This window comes from Chiloscyllium punctatum, chromosome 15 (assembly GCF_047496795.1).
Source record: "Chiloscyllium punctatum isolate Juve2018m chromosome 15, sChiPun1.3, whole genome shotgun sequence".
Taxonomy (NCBI): domain Eukaryota; kingdom Metazoa; phylum Chordata; class Chondrichthyes; order Orectolobiformes; family Hemiscylliidae; genus Chiloscyllium; species Chiloscyllium punctatum.
Window position 1 is genome coordinate 84,782,725 of NC_092753.1, and position 20,354 is coordinate 84,803,078.

The 20,354-nt window shown below is 44.2% G+C and overlaps 1 protein-coding gene across 2 annotated transcripts in view; it reads right to left on the minus strand.

The window, feature by feature from the left end:
* Positions 1-20,354, minus strand: part of LOC140486476 (cell adhesion molecule DSCAM) — a 693,577-nt gene that overhangs the window by 571,883 nt on the left and 101,340 nt on the right. The gene's annotated exons all lie outside the window — the stretch shown is intronic.

Genomic DNA, 20,354 nt, shown 5'->3' on the forward strand with positions numbered 1-20,354 from the left:
TGAGACCCAGATTGTAGACCATCGCGGGGAGGTGAGATCCAGACTGGAGACCATCATGGGGAGGTGAGACCCAGACTGGAGACCATTGCAGGGAAGTGAGACCCAGAATGGAGACCATCATGGGGTGCTGAGACCCAGATTGGAGACCATCGTGGGGAGGTGAGATCCAGAATGGAGACCATCATGGGGAGGTGAGACCCATGATTGTAGACCATCGCGGGGAGGTGAGATCCAGACTGGCGACCATCGTGGAGAGGTGAGACCCAGACTGGAGACCATCGTGGAGAGGTGAGACCCAGAATGGAGACCATCGTGGGGAGGTGAGACCCAGACTGGAGACCATCGTGGAGAGGTGAGACCCAGAATGGAGACCATCGTGGAGAGGTGAGACCCAGACTGGAGACCATCGTGGAGAGGTGAGTCCCAGAATGGAGACCATCGTGGAGAGGTGAGACCCAGACTGGAGACCATCGTGGAGAGGTGAGTCCCAGACTGGAGACCATCACGGGGAGGTGAGACCCAGACTGGAGACCATCGTGAGGAGGTGAGATCCAGACTGGAGACCATCACGGGGAGGTGAGACCCAGACTGGAAACCATCGTGGAGAGGTGAGACCCAGACTGGAAACCATCACGGGGAGGTGAGACCCAGACTGGAGACCATCGTGGGGAGGTGAGACCCAGACTGGAGACCATCATGGGGAGGTGAGACCCAATTGGAGACCATCGCGGGGAAGTGAGACCCAGAATGGAGACCATCATGGGGTGCTGAGACCCAGATTGTAGACCATCGCGGGGAGGTGAGATCCAGAATGGAGACCATCATGGGGTGCTGAGACCCAGATTGTAGACCATCGCGGGGAGGTGAGATCCAGACTGGAGACCATCATGGGGAGGTGAGACCCAGACTGGAGACCATCGCAGGGAAGTGAGACCCAGAATGGAGACCATCATGGGGTGCTGAGACCCAGATTGGAGACCATCGTGGGGAGGTTAGACCCATGATTGTAGACCATCGCTGGGAGGTGAGATCCAGACTGGAGACCATCATGGGGAGGTGAGACTCAGACTGGAGACCATCGCAGGGAAGTGAGACCCAGACTGGAGACCATCATGGGGTGCTGAGACCCAGACTGGAGACCATCATGGGGTGCTGAGACCCAGATTGTAGACCATCGTGGGGAGGTGAGATCCAGACTGGAGACCATCATGGGGAGGTGAGACCCATGATTGTAGACCATCGCGGGGAGGTGAGATCCAGACTGGAGACCATCATGGGGAGGTGAGACCCAGACTGGAGACCATCGCAGGGAAGTGAGACCCAGACTGGAGACCATCATGGGGTGCTGAGACCCAGACTGGAGACCATCGTGGGGAGGTGAGATCCAGACTGGAGACCATCACGGGGAGGTGAGACCCAGACTGGAGACCATCGTGGGGAGGTGTGACCCAGATTGGAGACCATCGCGGGGAGGTGAGACCCAGAATGGAGACCATCGTGGAGAGGTGAGACCCAGACTGGAGACCATCGCGGGGAGGTGAGACCCAGACTGGAGACCATCACGGGGAGGTGAGACCCAATTGGAGACCATCGTGGGGAGGTGAGACCCAGACTGGAGACCATCGCGGGGTGGTGAGACCCAGATTGGTGACCATCATGGGGAGGTGAGACCCAGTCTGGAGACCATCATGGGGAGGTGAGTCCCAGACTGGAGACCTTCGTGGGGAGGTGAGACCCAATTGGAGACCATCGCAGGGAAGTGAGACCCAGATTGGAGACCATCGTGGAGAGGTGAGTCCCCGACTGGAGGCCAGCATGGGGAGGTGAGTCCTAGAGGTTTACAGTTTAGTGCGGTCTGGAAGCTAGGTGGATTGGGGTGAAAAGAACTGCAATTCGAGTATTTTTTCCTCCTTTCTTTTCTTATGCTGGACATTTATTTATAAGTACCTGTTGCTTGGCATCTCGTACCTAAGATGGCATCTTAAGCAGCAATATTGCAAACTTCTCATTGCATTCATTTGAGTGTACATGTCAATAAAGCTAATTCAATACGGAATTTATTCGCAAAACCAACTAGAGTAATAAACATTCTATATTCAAACATGTAAATTTAATGGAGCAAAATGACCAATAGCCTTCCAGACGCCCTCACCGTGATGAACATCTTGACTGGACAATTAGGGATTATTGTGGGGTAGAATAAGGGGAGATTCACATCAACATTAGCATCACATTTGACCCAGAAGTAGAACAATTAAAAGTGTGTCGTATAGAATCAGACCATTTGGCCCATTGACCTGAGTCCTGCTTCTTGAGAGAGCAATCAGGCTGTTGTTCCTACATCTAAAATACATCTCCCCTTTTCCTTTAAAAGATTCACTGGTCACAGCTTCACTTAGTTTGATGTTTCAGCAACTCCCCACAGAAACGTACTTGTCAATTAGCCATTTCGCTCACAATTATGGCATTTATTGCCCACCTCTAGCTGCTTTGGAAAGGTGCTGTTGACCCTCATTCTTGAATCATTAGCAGCCGCTTGATAGAACTGAGCTTGTAAGGTGGTTAAGAGTCAACTACATTGATGTGAAGCTAACGTAAGGTATTGGCCCAGTGGTGAAGGATGCTAAATGAACAGAAATTTTTCTGATACTGTTTTTCCTCTTCATGACAAATCAAATCTAATGGCCCCTTCTCTAGCCAGAGGAAATATTCTTTCTCTCTGTTCTTTATCAAACTCTTCAGAACTTTAGAAATCTAATGAAGTCTCCTCTTAATCTTCTCTGCTATAATAGACCCTTTTGCAGTGTCTGAGATCCGTGACTGAAGGTGGCAATGGGAACAAGATTTTCACTCATCATCAACACGCTCAAATTCAGAAAGCATAGGGTTTATCCAAGACCTGACGACAATTATGATGATGTTCATCAGATAATGCAAATCAATAACTTAGTATAAATGTTCGCCCAGTGAGTGCAAAATATCCTGTTCTAAATGGATGTGGGAAAGATCCCAGTGGATTGCGAAAATGCCCGCTGTCAAGGAAAGGCCGCCAGCATTCTCAAAGATCCATCCCACCCTGGCAGTGTTTTTCTACAACCTCTACCATCAGGGAGAAGGTACAGAAACTGGAACACGCACCAGCTGGTTTTGAAACAGTTTCTACCCTGCTGTTGTTAAATACTGAATGGACCAACAAACTCTTAACATTCGCTTGTACCTGTTTTTTGGTTTTTGCTGCTGTTTACCTAATATTTACTTATTTATGCTACTTAACTCTGTGATCTGCCTGTATTGCTCGCAAGTCAAAGCTTTTCACTGTGCCTCGGTACACCTGGCAATAAATTCAATTCAATTCAATTCAATTCAATTCAAAAGCTCATTTGACACCCTTATTCAAAAAGAGAGGGAAACTGAAAGTAGGAAGCTACAGATCAATTAGTTTGACATGGGAAATTGTTAGAATCCATTATTAAGTAAATAATAACAGGACATTTAAAAAGTCAGTCTGTTGTACTCAGTACGTTTTTATGAAGGATTAATTATTTTTGACTAATTTGTTCAAGCTCTTTGAAGATGTAACAAACAATGTGGATAATGGGAATCCTGTTGATGTAGTACATCGAGACTTCTAGAAAGCATTTGGTAAGATGCTGAACAAAAGGTTAATACCCAAGGAATGATCACATGGGTTTGAGGTAATTTATTAGCTTGGACAGAGGATTGACAAACCAATAGAAAGCAGAAAGTTAGGATAAGTGTATTTTCTGGTGGATGAAATGTAACTAAAGGAATGCACAGAGTTCAGTGTGCAGGCCCCAACTATTTACAATCTACATTAATAACTTGGATTCAAGGATGGAAAGTACTATAGCCAAATTTTCAGATGATACTAAAATAGGTGAGAAAGTAAGTTACAATGAAGAAATAAGAAATTTACTAATGGATATGATAGATTATGTGAATAAACCAAACTATGGCAGATGCAGTTTAACATGGACAAGTGTGAGGTTATCGACTCTGGTCAGAGGAATAGAAAGACATCTCACTCACTAAATGGAGAGAAACCTCTGAGTGTATTGGTGTCCTAAAATCTGGGTGTACTCTTGCATGAATTGAGGGCAGCATGATGGCTCAGTGGTTATCATCTCAGCTCATTTCAAAATTACTTGGAAAGGAGTGAAGGTCAGTGAGTGACCATTACTGACCCACAGCCAGGGGGAATACAGAGTGAAATGTTATGGAAAGAAACACGGGAAAAATGGGAAGGTGATTCAATCCGTATTACTGTCACAACGTTCACGTCTGACTACATCAGAGCATCAGTAGACAGATACTGAGATATGAATTATGATCAAAGCTCACCATCAATTTGAAACATCAGCTGTTTCTGACTATAGACGCTGTTGACCTGTTCAGTAATTCCAGCTCATGGTTTTTATTTCAGATTTTCAGAATCTGCAGTCATTTGCATTTGACCGTAATAGGGGTGGCTCACTCCTTTTGCTGAAATTCAGATATAACAGGTAAGGTAGCAATCATAGCTTGGATAGTTCCTTATTAGAAGGAAGCTATCATTTAAACTAATAGAACGGTAAGCTGAAACTGTTACATCTTAGTGAGATTCTGATCTTTTGGGGAGATAGTGATATAGTGATAATGCCACTGGATGAGTAATTCCAAGACCCCGGTTCAAATCCCACTCTTGCAGTTGGTAGACTTCAAAATTTTATGAATTCAGTCTAAAGTTGAAATTTCAAATTAAGCTGACATAAAAGAGTCAATCTGCTGTACAAATGTTCCTCAAGGAATGTTATTTTTATATTCATGAGATGTGGGCATCAGTGGCTGGGCCAACAGTTATTGCCCATCCTTTGTTAACCTTGTAAATTTGGCGGTAAACTGCCTTTTTGAAATTTTTTTTTTCAAACTTTAATCGTCTGTGGAGAGCGAGTTTGTGCAGCACCAAGGAGGAAATCAAGCGCAGAGTGGTGGAGTCGAGCCATTGCTGGGCAAGTGAGTGCAACATGGTAGAGAGTGAGATTTTCTGGCATCTGAGGTGGTGAGGAAGACAGGCAGTTGTAAATGGTAGCAAGGACAAGTAGTCCCAAGTCGGCATGGTCTGAAGGTGAGCCCCAGCACAGACTGGAAGTGAACTCCAGCACGGTCTAGAGGTGAGCCCCAGCGCAGACTGGTGAGGCCCAGTGTGAACTGGACATCAGGCCCAGCACAGTTTGGAGGTGAGGCTCAGCACAGAATGGAGGTGAGCCCCACCACAAACTGGAGGTGAGGCCCAGTCCGGACAGGAGGCAAGGCCCAGCAAGGACTGGAGGTGAGGCCTGGTGTGGATTTGAGGTGAGGCTTGGTGTGTTCTGGAGATGAGGCCTGATGTGGTCTGGGGGTGAGGCCTAGTGCGGTCTGTTGGTGATGCCTAGTGTAGTCTGGAGGTGAGGCCTGGTGCAGTTTGGGGGTGAGGTCTGGGGCAGTCTGTGTGTGAGGCCAGGGGTGGAATGCTTGAAGAACCATAATGCTGAACTTCTTACAGTCATAGAGTCATAGAGATGTACAGCATAGAAAGAGACCCTTTGGTCCAACTCATCCATGCCAGCCAGATATCCTAATCTAATCTAGTCCCATTTGCTAGCACTTGGCCCATATCCCTCTGAACCCTTCCTATTCATATATCCATCCAGATGCCTTTTAAACTAGTGAAAGTGAGGACTGCAGACACCGGAGATCAGAGTTGAAGAGAATGGTGCTGGAAAAGCACAGACGGTCAGGCAGCATCCGAGGAACAGAAGAGTTGGTTGGCATTTTGGGCATTAGCCCTTTCCTGAAAGGGCTTATGCCCAAAATGTCGACTCTCCCGCTCCTCGGTTGCTGCCTGACCGGCTGTGCTTTTCTAGCACTGCACACTTTGACAGATGCCTTTTAAATTTTATTTCTTTATTTTTCTGGACAAATCAAATAAATACTGCGGCTACTAATTCTGTAGTGATAAATCCATCTCCTGTTTCTCCAAAACCTCCAAGGCACAAGTCTGATGATATACTCCTACTTGTCTCAGTGGGGGAAGATCCAATAGCAGTGCAGGAGCTTGACACTATTCAGTGCAAAGCAACAACTTGATTAGTACCACATTCACAAGCATCTACTCCCTCCACCACCAATGCTCAGTAGCAGCAGTGTGTACTATCCACAAGATGCACTGCAGACATACACCAAAGGCCCTTGGGAACACCTTCCAAACTCACGACCACATCCATCTGGAAGGACAAGGGCAGCAGATACATGGGAAGACCACCACCTGCAAGGTCCCCTTAAAGCTGCACACCATCCTGACATGGAAGTGTATTACCATTCCTTCAGTGCAGCTGGGTCAAGACCCTGGAACTCTCTCTCTCTCTCTCTCTCTGACACCATTCTACATTGAACTACAGCTGAATGCACTGCAGTGGTTCTTAAAAACAGCCCATCTTCACAAGGACATTTAGAGATTTACAATAAATGCTCCTCTAGGCAGTGAACTCTACATCCCAGGAACAAATACATATAATCCATATGAACTGTTACAATATGTGCTTGAGCCTGACATTAAGGTATATTGTTATACTTGACCTGATATTTCTTAAAGCAGATAAGGGTCATATATCACAGTCAATGATCAAAATCCCACTTCCAATTCTGCACATTGATCATCGTTTTGTATTCAATCTACAGAATGGGAAAAGGCCCACCTGATATTTGCAGCTTTCTTGTCCAAATACAACAACTTGCTATGTCGCATTCATTTAGATTTTATTCTCAAAAGAAATCATTTCAGTCCTTCTTTTAATTGTCTGATGTCCCTCCCTTTTTATGCCTCCCCTTTCTCTTCCTTTCTGATAACGCCAGTACTCAGCAGGCCAGACAGCTTCTGTGAAGAGAAAGAGGGTCAGTCTTTCAGGCCAATGACAGTTTAACAGACCTAAATGGAAATACATATCCATGTCTGGTGATGAAGAACCATCGGCCTGCAAAGTTAGCTCAGTTTCACTCCACAGATTCTGTCAGAATATACCACCTTCACTAAGGCACTCGACCACAGGGGCAAAGATGGTCAGTCCAAACTTCTGAAGGAAACTGGCCTTCCCCTGAGGTCCTCAGTATGGTCTTTTCTTCCCTATGCCAACATAATGTATAGGCTGATTTCTGCAAAGGATTCAGTTTGACCATCAGCATTAGGAAGTCAGTGCCCAGGATGTTACCACATCGCCATCAAATCAGCATTGATAGTGGGATGCTGGAGGCAGTGGACAGCTAATCACTAATCACCATTAACCTTGAGTATAAAGGCATCCATTGCAAAAGCTGCAGCTGTTCCATCTGAGAGAGGAACAACAGGTGATGAGCTAGTGGTATTATCGCTGCACTGTTAATCCAGAGACTCAGGCCATGTTCTGGGGACCTGGGTTTGAATCCCACCATGGCTAATGGTGGAATTTGAATTCAATGAAATCTGGAATTAAGAGTCTAATGGTGGCCATGAATCCATTGCCAAATCCTAGAAAAGCCATCTGATTCACTGATGTCCTTGAGGGAAGGAAACTGTCATTCTTACGTGGCCTGGCCTACATGTGACTCCAGACCCACAGTAATGTGGTTGACTCTTAATTGCCCTCTGGGATGGGCAATAAATGTTGGCCAAGCCAGCAACGCACTCATACCACAAATGAATAAAAAAAATTGTTGGCCAAGTCTACGTTCTGAAGTTGCACGATTCAATGACATGCTCTGGAGGCTCAAACTACTTAAGCAGAAAATGAGATGGTGTTGGTTGAGCTAGCATTGTGCTTCATTAGAACATTGCTGCAAGCCCAGGACAGAAATGTCATCAGAAAACAAGATGGTTCATTGAAACAGCATGCAACTGGGAGGTCAGGGTCATTCCTGTGGAGGGAGTGCAGGTGCTCCCCAGAGCAGTCACCAAGTCCGCATTCGGTCTCTCCAATGTAAAGGAGACCATGTTGTGAGCAATATTGAGTGTGGTAGAATATGAGCCCTGCACAGAGGTTGGAACAGTAGCAAAGATGGAATGAGTGTGAGAGGTATCAGACAGAAGACGGTGGCACATATTCCTGGCAAAGTTAGGAAGGTCATTGACTTTCTTTCAGGAATGCTGGGCATTTGGCCGGATGGCTAGGACTACTTTACCAGGATGCAACATCAGACCAGGCTGGCACGGTCTGGTGATGTGACCTCCACAGCCAATCCTGGGAGAACAGGAAGCCCTCCCTGTGAAACACCCCATGCTCCAGATCTCTACCTTCAAAGTAGAGCGTCAATTTGCCCCTGTCTATCACATCCAAATATGGAGGGCAGCTTCGGGTTGGCCGTGCTTACCGAATGCATCATGGGTCTTTAAAAATAGTGCCTCAGTCAGAGATGTTGGTCAATTCTGTGACATCAGCTCAGTGGCAAGTTGTCTTAGAAACTTGGATAAAATGGAGCAGAAATTGGTTGTGACCCTTGCCAAATGGTCCGGTGAGTTTAGTAAAAAAAACTTGCTTGGCCTCACGGCAAACCCAATGCGTCTTGCACTTAGCCAAAAGCAAACAATCATTGAAGGGCAATTATACAAATGTGATATGCCCCAGCACACCAGAAAATGGAGAAATGAAACATTTTGAGACTTTCCCCAACCTTGAGAATTTCAGTGAAGTACAAGAATTAACAGCGAACTTTTATTCAAGATGCATTTGTAAATATAACAACCAGCAGCTGAAAGACAATGCACAATCCCTCTGGAATTTATATGGCGTCAGTGGCATGGAACAAATGTAAGATGTGATTGGGCCGGTTTCTTTAGGGAGATGACAATTTAATGCACTATAGGGTTTTATGTATTTTTTGAATCTTTATTCCACTTTTGATGTCTGCAATTTTTTTTTAGTAATCACTTAGAATACAAAGATGCCACTTAGTGCTTGAAGTGATAGTGCATGCCATAAACCTTTCACTTCAACATTAAGCACCATAAGACTTAACAAGAGCTTGGAACCTCTGGCTTCAGAGTGTTAGCCTCACTGAATGATGAGGTTAAATAGTGAATCCTTTACCACAGACTAGAAGATTTCTTCTCATAAAGGAGTGCTATCCTAAGGTTACTGAACGATACCATATAACAGGAGGCCATTCAGTTCAGTGTACCTGTTGCCAGCTTTGAAGGAATTATCGGATAACCACGCTCCTGCTGTTCCCTTGTAGCCCTACAGATGTTTCTCCCTTCAAACATTTAATCCAAATCCCTTTGAAAGGTTTCATTAAGTCTGCTTTCATACATTTGCTTTTAGGTAGTGCAATCCTGATCATAATAATTTGTTCCATAGAAGGACTCCTTCCAGCAATGACTACATATCTGTAAAATGATAGGCTCACTTTTTGACAAGTATTCATGAAGGTCTGATTTGGTTTCAGTTCATGGTACATTTCTCTCTGAATCACCATTTGGACCTTGGAGTGCCATGACAAGACATGAGTACATGGTCCAGGCTGATCCTCCAGTCCCTCCACTGCAGAAGGTCAGTGTGGACTCAGTGGGCTGAATGGCTTGCTTCCACACTGTAGGGATTCTATGATTCTAAAGGGTCACCCCTTTGTTCTGAGGTTGTGCTGTCAGGTCCTAATCTCTCCCGCTAGTGGAACCATCTTCTCCATGTCCACTCTAACCAGGTTTTTCAGTATTCTGTAAGTTTCAATCAGATCCCTCCCCTTCATCCTTCTAAACTCCATTGAGTACACACTCAGAGTCCTCAACAACTCTCCATATGACAATCTCTTCATTGCCAGGATCATTCTCGTAAACCTCCTCTGAAGCAGAGCATCCTTTCCTTAGATATATGACCAAAACTGTTCACAATATTCCAAATGCGGTCTGTCCAGAGCCTTATACAGCCTCAGCACTAAATCTTTGCTCTTATATTCTTGTTTCCTCTTGAAACAAATGCTAACATTGCATTTGCATTCCTAACCGCCAACCAAACCTACATATTAACCTTAAGAGATTCTGAAACTAGGACTCCCAAGTCCTTTAGTAATTTAGATTTCCAAAGCATTTGCCCATTTAGAAAATAATTTCCGCCTCTATCCTTCCTACCGAAGTACATAACCTCACACTTTCCCATGTGGTATTCCATCTGCCACTTCATTGCCCACTCTCTGAGCCTGTCCAAGTCCTTCTGCAACCTCCCGCTTCCTCAACACTACCTGTCCATCCAACTATCTTTGTTTTATCTGCAAACTTAGCAACAATGCCCTCAGTTCTTTCTTCCAGATCGTTAATGTATAATGTAAATACATGTGGTCCCAACATTGACCCTTACTGAACTCCACTAGTAGAAAGTGAGGACTGCAGATGCTGGAGATCAGAGCTGAAATATGTGTTGCTGGAAAAGCGCAGCAGGTCAGGCAGCATCCAAGGAGCAGGAGAATCGACATTTCGGGCATAAGCCCTTCTTCCTGAAGAAGGCTTATGCCCGAAATGTCGATTCTCCTGCTCCTTGGATGCTGCCTGACCTGCTGCACTTTTCCAGCAACACATTTTTCAGCTCTGATCTCCACTAGTAACTAGTTGCCATCCTGAAAAAAACCCTTTTATCCCTCCTCTCTGCCTTCCGCCAGTCGTCCAATCCTCTATCCATGCCAGTACCCTGTCCCTAACCCCATGGGCTCTTATCTTCTGGAAATCCCAATAGAATATGTCCACTGTCACTACTTTATCTAAATCACTCATTACCGCCTCAAAAAATTCTAACAGATTTGTGAGCCTTGAGCTATCCCTGAGGAAGTCAGACTGTTGAAAAGTGTGGTGCTGGAAAAGCACAGCAGGTCAGGCAGCATCCGAGGAGCAGGAGAGTCGACGTTTTGGGCATAGGCCCTTCATCAGGAATGTGGGAAAGGGAAAAGGGGGCTGAGAGATAAATAGGAGGGTGGGGGTGGCGCTGGGGCAAGGTAGTTTGGAAGACGATAAGTAGATGCAGATGGGGGGTGATAGTGATAGGTTGGAGAGGAGGGTGGAGTGGATAGATAGGAAGAAAGGTGGACAGGTAGGACAGATCAAAAGGGCGATGATGAGATGGAGGGTTGAATCTTGGATGAGTGGGGGGACAGGACCTAAGGAACCACATACGAAACAACCTCACTGTCCTATGGTGGACCACATCAAATCCGCCTCCCACTCTGCCAATGACATGCAAGTCCTGGGCTTCCTCCACCAGCTAATCCAAGCCACCCAACACCAGGAGGAAGAAGGCCTCATCTTCCGCCTTGGGACCCTCCAACCACACGGCATCAACGTCAACTTCATCAGATTCCTTAACTCCCGTCCCCCACTTCATCCCAGATCCAACTCTCCAACTCAGTAACGCTGTCATGAACTGTCCTACCTGTCCATCTTCCTTCCCGCTTATCTGCTTCACCCTCCTCTCTGACCTATCACCAGTATCCCCTACCTTCATCTACTTATCGCCTTCCCAGCTACCTTCCTCTCACACCCACCCTCTTATTTATCTCTCAACCTCCTTCTCTCCCCTCCCACCCCACATTCCTGATGAAGGGTTATGCCCGAAATGTAGATTTTGCTGCTCCTCGGATGCTGCCTGACCTGCTGTGCTTTTCCAGCACCACACTTTCAGACTCTGATCTCCAACACCTACAGTCCTCACACTCTTGAAGTCAGACTGTCATAGTCCTATTTTACTGTGCACTTACAAGTACTTTGCAATTTCATACTTAATAATGGACTTAAATCTTATAAATGACTAAGGTCAGGCTAACCGTTTGATATTAAGGCCTTTATTTGATTCTGGAGGCAGGATTCCCACCTCCCCTGGTTACTCCATAAAATGCTTCCAGTTATCCAGCTTGCCCTGCATTCACTTAACAACATCCACTGGCTTGAGGTGGATCTGATGGGAGACCAAGTCCTACCTCTGAAGGCTAACAGCCTATCAAACATCCAATATCTCTCTGGGCCACAGGAAGACCACCTCTGGCAGAAAGGGATTTACAACAATGGAGTCAGACTCAAAGGCAAGATGTCTTTACTGTTCTTCAGAACTTGGCAGTGTGGAGGATTGTCTGGGTGTGTCCTGTACACAAGAAGTAAGACGATTGCTTTTCAAGGACACTTGATTCAAGCAGGTAGTTCAGCACAGTCTTGACAGGCTGAAAGGCCTCCTCTGTGTTGTATGACTGTATGTCTCCATAACTCATGTTTGGCATGAGGTAGATACTAAAAAGATCTCTTGATGCCATTCAAACAATAGCAGGGAATTTTCCCGAAGTCCTGGTAACAATGCAACTTTGGATACTGGACTTGCATCTCTCTATTGTATGCAAGAGAAGAAATTTCAGTTCATAAGGAAGGCAAAAAGAAGGAATTATTAACCTAAGATTGTCACCTATAAATCTCATATGGAAGTCAGGAGAAACATTTGTATCCAAAGAGAGGCTAGACTGGGGAATTCTCTCAGACTGAGGTGAACAACAGATGCAATTAAGGGGAAGCTAGGAAAGTAATGGAACGATATATCAATAGAACGAGAGGAATTTAGAGAAGGTTTGTATGGAGTATAAATATCAGCATGACCTATATGGACCAAACATTATTTGTTTCTTTGCTTCCATGCAACGTAAAAATAGAATAATCTGTCAATATTTTAAAATGTTGCTAAGAGACTTGATGTAAATAAATGCAAACATTATCTGAGAGGATAGGATTAAAGACAACACTACCAGCAAAAGACAAGAGAGATGTGCAAGTAAAGTGTTAAGTCCTGAAACGTACAGACTTCATTTGTTTACCCATGATTCTCTCTGGCAGCTACATTATTAATTCATAGATTTATTGATTTTTTTTTTCTCTTGTCTTCAGTCCTGCTGGCCTGGTTAATTTGACAGCTCTGAGTAGCAGAGATTCACTGCACTTGCCAGAAAAAGGCAAAACACTGGCCATGGTCTCTATAGCACACACATACTCCAGAAGCTCTCCTCAGTGTAAGAGTAAGGCAGGCAAAAAATAAATGAGACATCAATCAGTGAATTCCAAAGAACGCTCCTTCCTCTTTCTCCCCACTCCCAAAACCTGGCCTCTACACTCCCATGTTTAGTATTGGCCAGATACCTGCTGTTTGAGGAAGAGGCCCAGATGAAAGTAACCTCCCCAGTGGCTCAGAAACGTTGCCAAGTCATCTAGATGAAGATGATTCCCATGTGGACGCTGATCTGTTTTGAAGGTTTTGCTGATCTCAGCCATAATGGGAATCAGGAACAGAACTACCAGTTTCCATGTTTAAGAGAGAAGGAAGAAGAACTGGCCGGCATCCCTGATCACTCAGTAGCAGCCATGGCAGGTATGTACAAAGTGTAGGATTGGCTTCAGCTCTCATGATAACCTCAGACAGCCTCAGTCTGAAAAGGGGTTTCTTAATGTGAGATGGCAAGGATACTCAGTTCCAACCAGGAACCAGGGGAAAAAAGGAAATAGAAAAGTAGTGGTCTGCTTCATAATGCACACCTAATTTGTTTTTCTTTTAAGTGGATTCATTGAGAGGTTGGGGGTATTGCTGCCTAAACCATCATTATTACCAACTGCCTTAGAGATATGATTTGGAGCTGCCATTGAACCTCTGTAATCCATGCTGAAATATTTATGGTTAAATGCAAAGCAAAAGGTAAACGTCAGAGGAAGGAGAGGAACTTAATCAGCTGATGTTATCACAAATATTGTTGTAAATCTGCAACATGGTCCTCTTTACAAGAACCTGGGTAGATTGCTTTTCATGTGATGTATGGGTGCTCTATACATATACAAACCCTTTATTTTGCAGTGTTCTTGACAAACTAATTGCCTCTCACCACTATTCTGCCTTGTGAAAGTGTTTTCAGGTAATATATGGCTTAATCATTTCAGTTTAAACACACATGGAGTGTGATTTTCATTTTTTTTGTGACAAGCAAACACTACCCTCACTGCTGAAAACAATCAACAGATTTTAGGCCAAACTAGTGAGAGCTCAATGGCAACCTTCAGCGAGCATTTTGGCCTATCTCAGGCCTTTATGTGGCCAAGTGCTATTACTCAGGGGAACCTAAGGTAGATCTCTTTCTTTAGAGTCCCACAGGGTGGGAGTTCACAGGGAGAGGGTCAAAGTCAGGCACAAAAAGCAGGGCGTTTGCTTTCAAAGGCCATCATCTTGTTTCCCCCCCTCCCCACCATAAATGTCTCTCCAACTTCCTACATTTGGGGAAATTGGAGGCCTCCTCCAACCTGGCAGCCATTTTCCTGGTTGACTATTTTGAAAGCAGCCATCTTGACTCACCTGCCAAGCAGACAGCTAATGGGGCAGGTGGCAATTTACGGCCTTTAATTGTCTGTTACTTGATTGCGGATGGATCTTAATTGGTGGTGGGTCAAGAACATCCCAATAAGGTCCTCTTGTGGCACAGTGGTGGTATCCCTACCTCTAGACTAGGAGGCCTGGGTTAAAGTCCCACCTGATCCACGAAATACATAATAATATCTCTGAACAGGTTGATTAGAAAAAGAGGTTAGATAAAAAAAAATACCGCAATGGAATTTCATAACCAGACGTTAACTGGCTAAGTGGTGAGAAAAGGGTAAATATCTCTCCTGGAGCAACTCTCCCAACTATTTTCCCTTCCTGTCATCTTTGGTGAGTGAAAAAGTTCCTCCAATTGTCTATCTTAATTACAAACTTAAGAACAAGTCCTAGCAGGCAGTACTATGGAACAACAGCGTACAAGTGCTTTATATAAAACTCCTCCCTGTTATATTCATGATGGTCTTTCCCTGATTGGTTAAACGTGGTGTTTAATGCGCACAGTTGATCAAACCCACATGATGATAAAGCCAAGAAGCCACATATTTGGAGAGGTTTGCAGACCAGCGTCGATCTTCTTGATGAATCTGAGAGCTGATCTCCTGGGGTGTTTTTTGATGGTTTCACTATTATTCTACAGCTTCCTTCTGAACCACATCACCCACACTCAAATATACATTAGCAGCAAATGAATTCCAATATAATTCCTACTTTGTCCATACTTGAACAATCGCGCCAAAATTCAGCAATGAAGACAAACTCAACTATCTGTTTGTAACCACGGAGAACCTGAAGTGCTACTCCCACTGGCAACCTGCTGGGGTCAACCAATTTTGAAATCCAATATGAAATCAGTCTCACAAAGTGCCTGCTTTAACACTGTATTGATTGTGGTATGTCTTTGCAGCTCAGATGCCATGGACCTGAAACTCAATGCAGAAGATAACAATACTGCTTTTATTCAAATTGAAATGCTGATCGCTGTGGCATCAGAAAGTGGGTACAAAGCTGAAGAAATGGCTGTGGATTATTTGCCTGAATTCACTAAAAGAAAAAGAAAAGCAAATTGCAAAAGCTTTCTCTCTGTTATTTGTTGCTATTTACCTACCAGCGGCTGAGTACATATTGAGCTGACAGTCGACTGCTTTTAGACAATGCGTGCATACAAGGAATACAGAGTGATTTGTTAAGGATACAGGCAGAGAGACATATGTGTAGAATAACTTAAGTCACTTCGGGAAACACTTGAACACTCTAACCACTGCCCCTTGACATTCAATGGTATTACCATCACTGAATCCCCCACTGTCGATATCCTTGGTGCTACCATTGAACAGAAACTCAACTGGACTCACCACATAATCACAGTGGCTACAAGGCAGGTCAGAGACTAGGGATACTGCAGCGAGTAACTCACCTCCTGACACCCAAAGTCTATCGGCAATCTACAAGGCACAAGTCAGCAGTGTAATGGAATACTCCCCACTTGGCTGGATGGGTGCAGCTCAAACAACACTCAAAAAGCTTGACACCATCCAGGACAAAGCAACCCGCTTGATTGGCACCACATCCATAAACATTCAAACACCCCACCACCAGCACTCACGAGCAGCAGTGTGTACTATCTACAAGACGCACTGAGGAAATTGACCAAAGATCCTTAGACAGCATCTTCCAAACCCACGACACTTCCACCTAGAAGGACAAGGGCAGCAGGTACTTGAGAATACCACTACCTGCAAGTTCCCCTCCAAGCCACTCACCACCCTGACTTGGAAACATACTGCGTTCCTTCACAGTCATTGGGTCAAAATCCTGGAAATTCCTCTCTACCGGCATTGTGGGTCAACCCACAGCAGGTGGACTGCAACAATTCAAGAAGGCAGCTCACCACCACCTTCTCAAAGGCAATTAGGATGGGCTATCAATGCTGGCCACCAGCGACGCCCAAGTCCCACAAATGAATACATTTAAAAATCTGAGCCATGAGACCTGGGGAGACAAAGGTCAGCAGTTGAATCAATCCTGCACAGCTCCTTCCCCCCACCTTTCTCATCCCAACACCGAAAAGCAGTTCAGGTTCAATAAAGCTAAATTAAAACCAAAAGAATCGAGCATTTTGAAGAGTTGAGGTAACAACGCTGGTTTTATTGTCTTCTTTTATACTTTACTATTCAACTTAGAACAGCATTATAATCTACAATACATGTATAAATTATTTGTAACACCTAGAATTAAGGTGATAAACATAGGTAAAAGCAAATGAGAACAAGATAGATCCCATGGATTTCTCAGCAACAAACCCCAATATTAACATAATGATATGAACATAAGGGGCAGCAAGGTGGCTCAGTGGTTAGCACTGCTGCCTCACAGCACCAGGGACCCGGGTTCAATTTCCACCTTGGGCAACTGTCTGTGTGGAGTTTGCACATTCTCCCCGTGTCTGCATGGGTTTCCTCCGGGTGCTCCGGTTTCCTCCCACAGTCCAAAGATGTGCAGGTTAGGTGAATTGGCCGTGCTAAATTGCCCATAGTGTTAGGTGCATTAGTCAGGGGTAAAATTTAGGGGAATGGGTCTAGGTGGGTTACTCTTCGGAGGGTCGGTGTGGACTTGTTGGGCCAAATGACTTGTTTCCACACTGTAGTGAATCTAATCTAATTTAATCTAGAGCATCTTATTTCATTAAAATTCACAAAGGATTTACTAATCTGGCCTTGAAATTTCCTCTCAAAAATCACCCTATTATGGATTGCCTCACATTGTTCCTTTTCTGGTTGATCACCCTCCTGTTCTGAGTTCATGTTCACCTGGGCCCTAAAACTGTACCGCAGCACTTATTTACCAGCACAACTCCAGCATTTTGCTGATAGCTAGCTTTCCCAAGCTGGAACTACCCCTGGGTTTTCCTGAATCTTGCTCAGCTGTAAAAAGGAAGCACTGCTTGTGGCTTTTCAGCATCCACTCTCTCCTCTGCATTGAGGAATTAATGCTCTGAGCTCCTCATAGCCTCCACAGACTCCAAGCCAGCACCTTTCCTACTCTGAAGAAGGATCACTAGTGTTTAAATGTTAATGTTGGTTTCTCTCAACAGATGACGTCAACTTGCTGCGTTTCTGCAGAATTTTTATTTTTGTTTCAGACCTTCCTACTCCCTCAGTTTCCTAGGACTTCTGAGTCCTGACTGTCCAGTGCCAATCAACTACTCTTCACCTCTTCTCTGGTAGCTAATTATTCTATAAATGTTCTATTCTCATCCAATGCTGAAAAATGGATTTGAATAAAAATGCAACGCTCAAAAACAGTTTCAATATTAACTGATTAACTGATGTGGCTGTAAGGACTGACCTCAGTAGTTGTCACCAAGGTGTCAATGTAAACTTCTTCAAAGTAGTTTTCATAATCAAAACTTCAGCCACTCCAAAAAAAAAGGTGCTGGCTGAGGCAAACTTTCCATAATGTGCTCCTTTTGTGGGAGACATCCCCACTTCGAAATATTTCTATTCTTGATATGCATGCCCACAGGCACCTTTGTCCCAAGTTGCATTCATCGTTCAGGATAGTTTCCAGTTGCCGTCATTAGGGAAAAAGCTCTTTTTCGTGAAGGCATTCCAGGAGAACCTCTAGGAAGGCAGTCACGAAAGTACTGTGTTACTTTTTGCCTGGTCTCTGATGTCTCTAACGGGGTGATGAGCAGAGATTGAGAGATGCTCCTGGGTTGTAGAGAGTGGAGTGCTGTCCAGAGATCAGAAAAGACATCCCCAAGGTATGGAGAGGAGAACCTCCTACCTGCCCACTCATTAAATTGGCTGGGTGTGAGCTGAGAAGAGCCCGATTGTGTGAGATAGTTGGTCCAGCCCACAGAATTTCCTCCCTCTTTTAATCTCACACTTAGTCTTCGAGAAAACACAAGCTTCTCCCTTGTGCATCATAGTAAATAAATAAGGGAAGAGTTTGTGACAACTCAAAGCTTCTGGTGATGGGAAGGGCGAAGGAGATTATTTGTCATTAATAAATTCCCTCAACCTCAGACATTTTGGTACAATCTCACATATTCTACGCCCGTCTTCCTCAGGTGCTGAGATCAAACTTTTAACATTAGAAAAGCAAAATCAAGATTAAGAAAAAAAGCTTTGAATATCCAGTGGTGCAGGTGCACTCAAAGGGATACCAAAGGGGAACATTGCCATGTCTCTAAACTTTATTTATTAAGAAAATTAGTCTGATTTTCATCACACCCCCATTAACCAATTGACAAGTGCACTAAAAAAAAACATAAAACTATTTGAGCAATTTACCAACTACTCTTACCTGTTGCTGACCTTTCACAGCAAATGTCAGTAGCTTTCCTGACCCCTGACCTTTCAAGGCCTTAGGGCTTGCCTTGACACATGCCTGTTTAAAAATATCTCCTCAGTGGTATTAAATGTAGACATATTTATAGACCTTAAAATTGTAGGCAAGTGATTGTGACCCCAGTTAAATCAAACTCAGTGTGTTTGCTGGCATCTTTGTCACAGTATTCAGTAACAATAAGTGTCTGCAGTGGATCAATTGGAGGGATCATGCTGGATCAATTATATAAGACAACACTTTGCCATATTTTTTGCAGACAAAAGACTGGGTTTGTCCACCACCAAAGAAATGATGGAAAGGCCAAGCCCTTTTATTCTTCTTCATTGATCAAAATCCATTTACATATTGGTCAGTGTGCATTTTTTGGTCAATTTTAAAACAAATCTAGGTTTAAAAATAACCAGACTATTATGAGCAGGAGGGCAGAGTCTCTTTATTGGAGAGTGCTCTGTACTTTTTCTGTTTCTAATCGCCATGGTTTCAAGCAAAGGTTAATAAGCTTCATGACCTTTGCAGGATTTCAGGATGGTCTCTTGGGCTTCATACACTGATCCCACTCTTAGATAACTGTTCACAATGCTGTCACTTGCTCAGACTCTCTACTCCCTTGATAATCTCTCAGTGAAAATGAGGAACATTCAATCAAAGTTCACAAGAAGGCATCACAAATTACCTAATTTTTTTTAGGGAGCAACTTTTCCCGAACTGCTGATTAGTGAACAAGAGAAATAAACTATAGCCATTACAGTTGAACTGTCTAGTCATTATTTTCCTCTTAAGAAGATCCACAGCCATAATGTAATCATTCCCAATTTTAGATAGGGCAGTGAGATACCACAGAGCACAAATCACAATGTGTTTCTTAAAAAGAGAGCAGCCCAGCTTTAGACATAATTTCTGGAGTCAGGATGAGAGTCATAAGTTCGGGTAATTGTTGAATGTGAAGCTCAGGGCCACATTATGATTCAAATGATTATAGTTTAGAGGAATCTCAATGTCAGACATAAAAAAAGGTTTTCTGCATTTATGTTGAAGGGGAAAAATGAAGGAATATTGATTAATGCATTTCTTGCATTGTGAAAGGCATTCTGGTGGATTGAGATCTTCCATAATCAACTCGTTATCACAGACAAGAATCCATTGATCAGACAACTTCAAATTGTCCACTGGGAAGTAAATGTTCAGTCACTTAGCATCAGGGGACACTGCTGGGCAGAGTCAGGATCATGCATGGTTGCTGTATGTCATTATTGGCTAAAGTTAAAAATCACACGACACCAGGTGATAGTCCAACAGGTTTATTTGAAGGTGCAAGGTTTTGGAGTGTTGCTCCTTTGTCAGGCTACCTAATGAAGGAGCAGCGCTCCAAAAGCTTGTACTTTCAAATAAACCTGTTGGACGATAACCTGCTGTTGTGTAATGCTTAACTTTGTCCATCCCAGTCCAACACCAGCAGCTTCACATCAATATTGGCTAACCAATTCTTGGTCACCTGGGTAAATGCCAGGGCACCGAGTTGTGCAAATCTGCACAGGTTTGTAACACTCGCTAGAAATCACTGACCGCATCAATTTCCCACAGTTACCACAGACACTTTGTAGAATTGTAGAGTATCATAAT